Raw genomic sequence first — 7,595 nt, 5'->3', positions numbered from 1 at the left:
TACCCATCTCAATAAGGAAGCTTCAATCCAAAAAGTAATCACTTTGGCAGAAAAACAAATCTGGTCACATTGCCAACTTCAAAAGCCAATACAAAAATTTATGCCACTAGATAAAGACTGAATGCACCAGTTATCACATTAAACAAGAGGAAAACCTTCTACACACCAATTCCACCCGTGCTTTCTACAATTTTGTAAACAACAAACTAAAAGACTCAAGGCCCATCCCACCCCTGAAAGGATCTAATGGTAAAGACTGCAATGACGACACTATTAAAGCCAACCTCTTTAACACATTCTTTGGCTCAGTATTTGTAAATAGCAATGGATCATGCCCAGTATTTCCTAGTCGAACCACAGACAACTACAATGATCTAATACATATCGATTTTACATAAGATAATGTTGAAAAAGCACTGCGCAATCTAAAACCATCTCTATCTATTGGACCATGGAATATGTGCCTACTTCCTAAAAAAGCTATCTACTGCCATAGCAGAACCTCTAAACATAATCTTTGAAAAATCCTTCAGGACCAGTTCCTTGCCAAACCTATGGTCACTAGCCACAGTAATCCCCATCTTCAAAAAGGGAGACCCCAGCCTAGTTGAAAATTACAGACCAATCTCTTTATGCTGCATCACCTGTAAAGTCATGGAATCAATTATTAACCAATCCATTATCCTCCACTTAGAGACAAACAACCTACTTTCTAACGAACAATTTGGTTTCAGAAAACAAGCATCCTGTAATCTGCAACACTGTAAAAACATACAGACTACACAACTCGATCAGGGCAAAGCAATAGACTCAATTTACATAGACTTCTGTAAAGCCTTTGATTCAGTGGTGCATGACAAACTACTCCTAAAACTAAAATCTTATGGAATCTCTGGACACCTTCATAACTGGATAGAAGCATTCCTGTCAAACAGGCAACAAATGGTCAAAATTGGGAATGTCCTATCAAATTCTGTACCTGTCAACAGTTGTGTCCTAGGACAGTGTTCTAGGACCAACTCTTCATACTCTACATAAATGACCTCTGTGATCATTTTAAGAGCAACTGCGTTCTCTTCACCAATGATGTAAAGCTATTCAACACCACTGACAATACTGCTACCCTTCAAAAAGACCTCAACTATGTATCAGAATGGTCAACCAAATGGCAACTTCAAATCTCACCAAATAAATGCTCTATCTTACATATTGGCAAAGTTCTCCACTCCTCTACTCATTGCAGAATACCTTATGCCACCAGTCTTGAAATTCTAGACCTAGAAAACCTAGAACTACTCCGCCTTTGGTCCGATCTAAGTATAGTACATAAAATTATATATTGCAATGTCCTACCTGTCAATGAATACTTCAGCTTCAACCATAGATATAAACTCAAGGTAAACCACACCAAACTTGATTGTAGGAAATATGACTTCAGCAACGGAGTGGTCAATGTTTGGAATACTCTACCTGATTCTGTGGTTTCTTCCCCAAACCCCAAAAACTTTAACCTTAGACTGTCTACTATTGACCTCACCCCTTTCCTAAGAGGTCTGTAGGGAGCGTGCATAAGCTCATCAACGTGCCTACCATCCCTGTCCTATTGTTTCTTTTTTTTTCTTATATGTACCCATTTCATGTATTCATAACTATGTTTATACTTATACCTGTTATCTTATAATTGCTTGACAAAATAAAAAAAATTTAAAAAAAATTTAAAAAATTGTCAAGAAAGTTATTTTTAAAAATAAGACGATGCCTTCAAAGGAATAACATAAAAGATCAGCAATTCTTAGAAAGGGCCACGGGTATATAAATAAATGGTTATCATGATTGGAAGGGTAGCCATTTCACATCAAAGCAAGCAGAAAATTTGATCCAACAAGCATAAGACAGAAACAAGTTCTAAAAGTGGACCTATTGCTGGGAATTCATAGTTCTCCCATTCAGAAAAACCCTAATTCATTTTCTGTCACAGGCATACACACAGACACACAGACACACACACATATGCCTATCCAACTGGGCACTTGTCCTTAGCCATCTCTTTCTCTTTCCAGGGTAATCCTAGAGGTGATTCAGCAGGTTCTGACCAGTTCTGGAGAACCAGTAGTAGAAATTTTGAGTGGTTCAGAGAACCAGCAAATACCAATGCTGACTGGCCCCACTCCCATCTATTCTCTGCCTCCCGAGTCCCCGCTGATTGGCCGGGTCTTCTTTTGTTGCCCTGCACAGGAGAATGGAGCTAGAAGGCAGGTTAGTGGGTTGGGGAGGGAACGGGATTTTGCAGTAACTTTCCCCTGCCGCACCCACCAAGCTACACCCACAGAACTGGTAGTAAAAAAAAATGTGAATCCCACCACTGGGTAATCCCCCAACTGCACACTATACCCATAAATGTATATCTGGTGGTCAAAATACCCACATTTTGCCCTGTTTTTCTTGAAGGATTTTTGGTGCTCTCTGAGATTGGTTGTTTTCTTTCAGATGTTTCATTACCCAAACTAGGTAATACCATCAGTGCTAGGATTTCAACCATTAACAATAAATATTCTCCTTTGTTGGTACCTGGTTTTTCTGTTCTACAGCTCCGTGCCCATTGCATTCTTTACCCCTTTCTCAGTCTTACCACTCCTTCCTTCATTAGGTTTCCTCAATTCTATCCAGTTAGCCCAGTTTTTTACTGATTTTCCCTAATTCAGTCGCCAGCTCCCTCTTCTTATCAATCAGTAGCAAGATGATCAAGCTCTTCTATTGTCTTTTGGCCCACCAGGAAGTCTCTAATACAAATAAGTTGGTTTCCAGCCACCAATCTCTATTTCTAAAAGTGGCTTTGGGGGAATGGAGGTAGATGGAAAGAGAATTAGCAGATGGCAAGAAGCCGGAGCTTCTTTTGAAAACTCTCCAATACATAATTCAATTTTAATAAAATTAAACTTCACACACCTTAGAATGGATGTTGTGGTCCCAAGTCAACATTTGCTTCTGTGTCAGTCTTCCTTAGGAATCCAACTAAAGTACAAAGTCATTAAAGTGTTAGACCAAGAACCAGAAGTTTCTTGGGTAACTTTGGAGCAATTATTTTTCATCACTCAACATTCTTCATAAAATCTGTGCTCTAGGAAAAAAAGTAGGAGGACAAATTATTTTAAAGGAGCAACTTGAAGTCCTGCAAGAAAAGATTATAATTCTAATGAATGTGCAGTAGGATACAGCAGCTTTAATTCCTCTCATCTACTTGAAATGGCATAATTTATTATTTCTCCAACATTTTGGCTCTGGCTCCACCAGCTTCAGCTGCAAGACTTCACTGACTTTTTCAATGACCTTAACTCTAACCCTAACTTTCATTCTCAGAGTGTGTGAATCTCCCTTATTCCACACCGGTTTATTTGTTCAAGTTTCCAGGTTTCGGCTACTTCATCTGCTATATGTGCTTTTCTTTTTAATTAGGGATGTTAAAGACTGGATCTGGGATTTACCAGGTGCAACTAATGTAACCAGACATTGAAGTTTCAGTGCAGTACCTTCTGATGTTTTCTTCTTTTTTAAGCCTTTTTCTACATGTCTTCCCTTGCTGGAAATATTCCAAGTTGAAAGAACTGTAACAGGGTGCAATTTTCTCTGGCTCTACTATATTTACTTTTATCGTTATTAATATGATTTTTGTGTCTAAGAATTTCAGGGGGTATGAAAGGGAACAATTAGAGAAACAGGAGCACCCACACATAACAGGGAGAGCTTTATTGCATTGCCACTTTTTTATCCCCACTCTGTGGACATCCCTGCGGAGGAAGTTAACGAGCTTGCCTTAGGGAAGAAGATTGTTTTTGAGTTTTTGAGCAGGAGGATTTTACTCCAACAAAAGGGCACACCAGATGTTTATCAGCCTAAACTTGAACTTAATTCATTACCCTCAAAGATAAAATAGCAAAAAAAAATCATACTACTAAAAAAATGCTTCATCAAAATTTAGTGGGACAGTAGCAATATTAAAAGTTCTACGCATTGCAAAATTAGATTTGATGAGTCCTACTGCCCACTTTCAAATTAAGACTCTTTGTCGTGGCATTTCATGGTGGAATAGTGATCTCTTCTCACAAAAACTGGTATTTGTTGCTGTTGTTGTTCTTAAGAAAAATCTTGAGTAGGGAAGTGATATGCCAAGATAATTTTGTCACAATTATCACGTTTCTGTGACCTGTTGCAAACTATTATTTTCTTATTCTTTCTTGCTCTTACTAATTCATCTTCATAATTTATTATATGACACCAAGTCAATGTTTCTTTCTCCAGCACACTTATTTTCTTCCAACCCAGTTTCCATTAATATAGCAATAGCAATAGCACTTAGACTTATATACTGCTTTATAGTGCTTTACAGCCCTCTCTAAATGGTTTACAGACTCAGCATATTGCACCCAACAATTTGGGTCCTCATTTTACCCACCTCGGAAGGATGGAAGGCTGAGTTAACCTTGAGCCTGGTGGGATTTGAACTGCCAAATTGTAGGCAGCTGGCTGCAGAAGTAGCTTGCAGTACTGCACTCTAACCACTGCGCCACAGAGGCTCCTATATAATATCTTCAGCATCACAAGGACGGAGAACATAGCCTTGTCTCATTCTTTTGCTGGTCTTGACCTGGTCAGTTTTACCGTGTCCCATCCACGCTTCCTGTCCTGTGTATGGGTTTCTTAGGAGGATAAGGAGATGTTCTAAGACTTCCATTTTTCTAAGCACGTTCCATAGCTTGTCATGATCAACACAATCCAAGACCTTTGTATGTCAATGACGCATCTACTGACATCATCTGCATAAAGAAGCCCATTCAAGTAAGCAACTAAATCAGCTAAAACGATAAAGAGAACAAAACTAAAACCAACAATCTATACCCGCCTTCCTGTAATTATATGATCCTTTGCACAGTTGTCTGTCAAAGGGAACCATGATCCCATTTCTCTTGATTCACCTCTTTTATGTTCTTTTGAGCACCTGGCAGACAGTTGCTAGGATGGAGGTAATTAGCATTCAATTATCACCAGTTGCATTTTCACCTGTTCCACTTATAAATCCCTGAAAGTCCAAACGTGCTCAATTAGCCCATCATGCTGCCACCTTTCACAAACATCCAAGTATCTATGGAATTGATCCTTAACCCATACATTTTGCTTTTATTATAGGAGTGGGGGGGGGGAATCTCTTAACGAGCAGTAGTGGTATGCATTACATAGCTAAAAACCAACCCACCTATCGTAAATGCTTTTTTGCTTTTATGGTTAGATTTTAGTTTGTCTTAAAATTCCATTTCTCTACTGGGAAGGATCAAACTATAATGAATGGGACCAGAGTAATCATTAAAAGAAAAATCACCTCTTCCAATTTATATAACTGCAAAACAAAGACTTATTTTAAATAAAAAAGAAAATGGGTGCCATAGATAAGTCTAGTATATACTCTTTAGCTTTGTTATATAACAGAATAACAGAATTGGAAAGGACCTTGGAGGTCTTCCAGTCCAACCCACTGCTTAGGCAGGAAATCCTACACCACTTCAGACAAATGGTTTTCCAATCTCTTCTTAAAAGCTTCTAGTGTTGGATCATTCACAACTTCTGGAGGCAAGTTGTTTCACTGATTAATTGTTCTATCTGAAAATTTCTCCTTAGTTCTAGGTTGGTTCTCTTCTGGATTAATTTCAATCCATTGCTTCTTCCTGCCTTCAGGTGCTTTGGAGAATAGGTTGACTCCCTCTTCTTTGTGGCAACCCTTTAGATATTGGAACACAGCTATCATATCACCCCTAGTCCTTTTTTCATCAAACTAGACACACCCAGTTCCAGCAACTACTCTTTATATGTTTTAGCCTTCAGTCCCCTAATCATATTCGTTGCTCTTCTCTGCACTCTTTCTAGAGTCTCAACATCTTTTTTATTTTGTAGCATATACTGGAACTTTGATCACAATACAAATTTTTCCTCCTCTTTCATCTATCTCACTTCACTCTGGCAGAAACTGAATTCATGAACCCTGAGACTATAGGTGATTGTATATACTGCTTTTGTTTTAGGAAGTCTCCAGTTCTTGGGACTCAATAATGTTGCAGGAAGAAATAGAAAAAGAATAGCATAGTGTTTCTTTCTTCTTATAGCATTACTTTGTTTTTGATAGTCTTTAGATGGAAACACACAGATACTGTAGTATGCCATGCCCTAACCTGTGGAAATCATATCAGAGCCTCACAAAATGAGGGCATGACATACCATAACATCTAATACCTCTATGTCTGAGAGCTTATGAGAAGTAAGGCAAGCCGCATATATCATTCTAAAGATAGAGTTTGAATTTTGTTCATGTCAACCTCAACTTTAAATTGAACTTCTCTCCTGATGGTTTCATGAAGACTAGAGCTACCAGAGTTGTCTATAGTTCTCTACTGCCATCTAGTAACCATCCAGATTTTTGCTTCCCAGATCATGGGCACATTTTCTTGGCAAGAACGGGGCAACAATTTGCCATGGGCTTCTTTCAGGGTTTTTAATTTAATATACATTTCTTACATCTCTGGTGTCAAAAAGGTTGGGAACCACTGATCTAAGAAATGGCATGTTCCCCTTCTGGGAAAACTAAACATAATTTCCTCTAACTCTATTGATTGTCAATTAAAATCAACCTGTAGGGGAATAATAGTCAAACAGAACATTTGAAACCCAGATAATTCAGTGTACGTTATACATGTGTCCAAGAACTTATTTTATTTAGCCCTTTTGACAGATATGGAATGTAAATCACTAAAACTTGTGCAGATAAAATTTTCAAAATTCCCACCAAAGCCAAGATATACACTTTTCTCTGATTTCAAAATGCCTGAGGATAGCTTGCTCTTACATTTCACATAAAATGTGGCATGTCAAAGCAATCTGTGTGACAAATCTATGCAAATGTTGCAAAATTATGCAAATGTTCAGCACATTAAATTTATCTCAAGGACCAGTCTCTAACTAATATGCTCTTGTGTATATCATTTTAATACTCAACAATTAATAATTCCTGTTTGATGTCTGCCTAGCATTTATGCCTCCAGCTTCTCTGATACTAGTCTCTGAGAAAATTATTCATTGAATAGTATGAAGATTTGGATCATTTTAGGATTGAGAAATAAGAATCATGGGGATTCAGTTCTAGGATAAATATATACAGTCTCTTAAACCTTAAGCTCATCCTTCAGCTCTCCACCAAAGGTTATGCAAAATTGTAACCCTTTATGTAATTTGATATAATTTTAATTGCATTTCAGTTATATCAATGTTAATCTAACAATACATAATTTTCTTTTGGAGAATGGACCCTGCTACCATATGCAAAAGCCATACAAAACTACCGCTGCCACATCTGGACTGTTGGCTTTTAAAAATATCTTTTCCATCATTTAGTGGTGAGCCATATTTTTGCAGTGAAGGTGTAGTAGCCCTAAAGCAGGGGTGTCAAACTCGCGACCCATGGGCTGGATGAGTCATGTGCTGGCCCTACCCCAACCCGGTTTAGTGAAGGGGGGGAAAGTCCTGATAAGTCACATAATGCCATCATGATGATGAAA

This window comes from Pseudonaja textilis, chromosome 3 (assembly GCF_049901715.1).
Source record: "Pseudonaja textilis isolate UNSWEBS1 chromosome 3, rPseTex1.2, whole genome shotgun sequence".
Lineage (NCBI taxonomy): Eukaryota > Metazoa > Chordata > Lepidosauria > Squamata > Elapidae > Pseudonaja > Pseudonaja textilis.
This window is presented reverse-complemented; position numbering follows the sequence as displayed.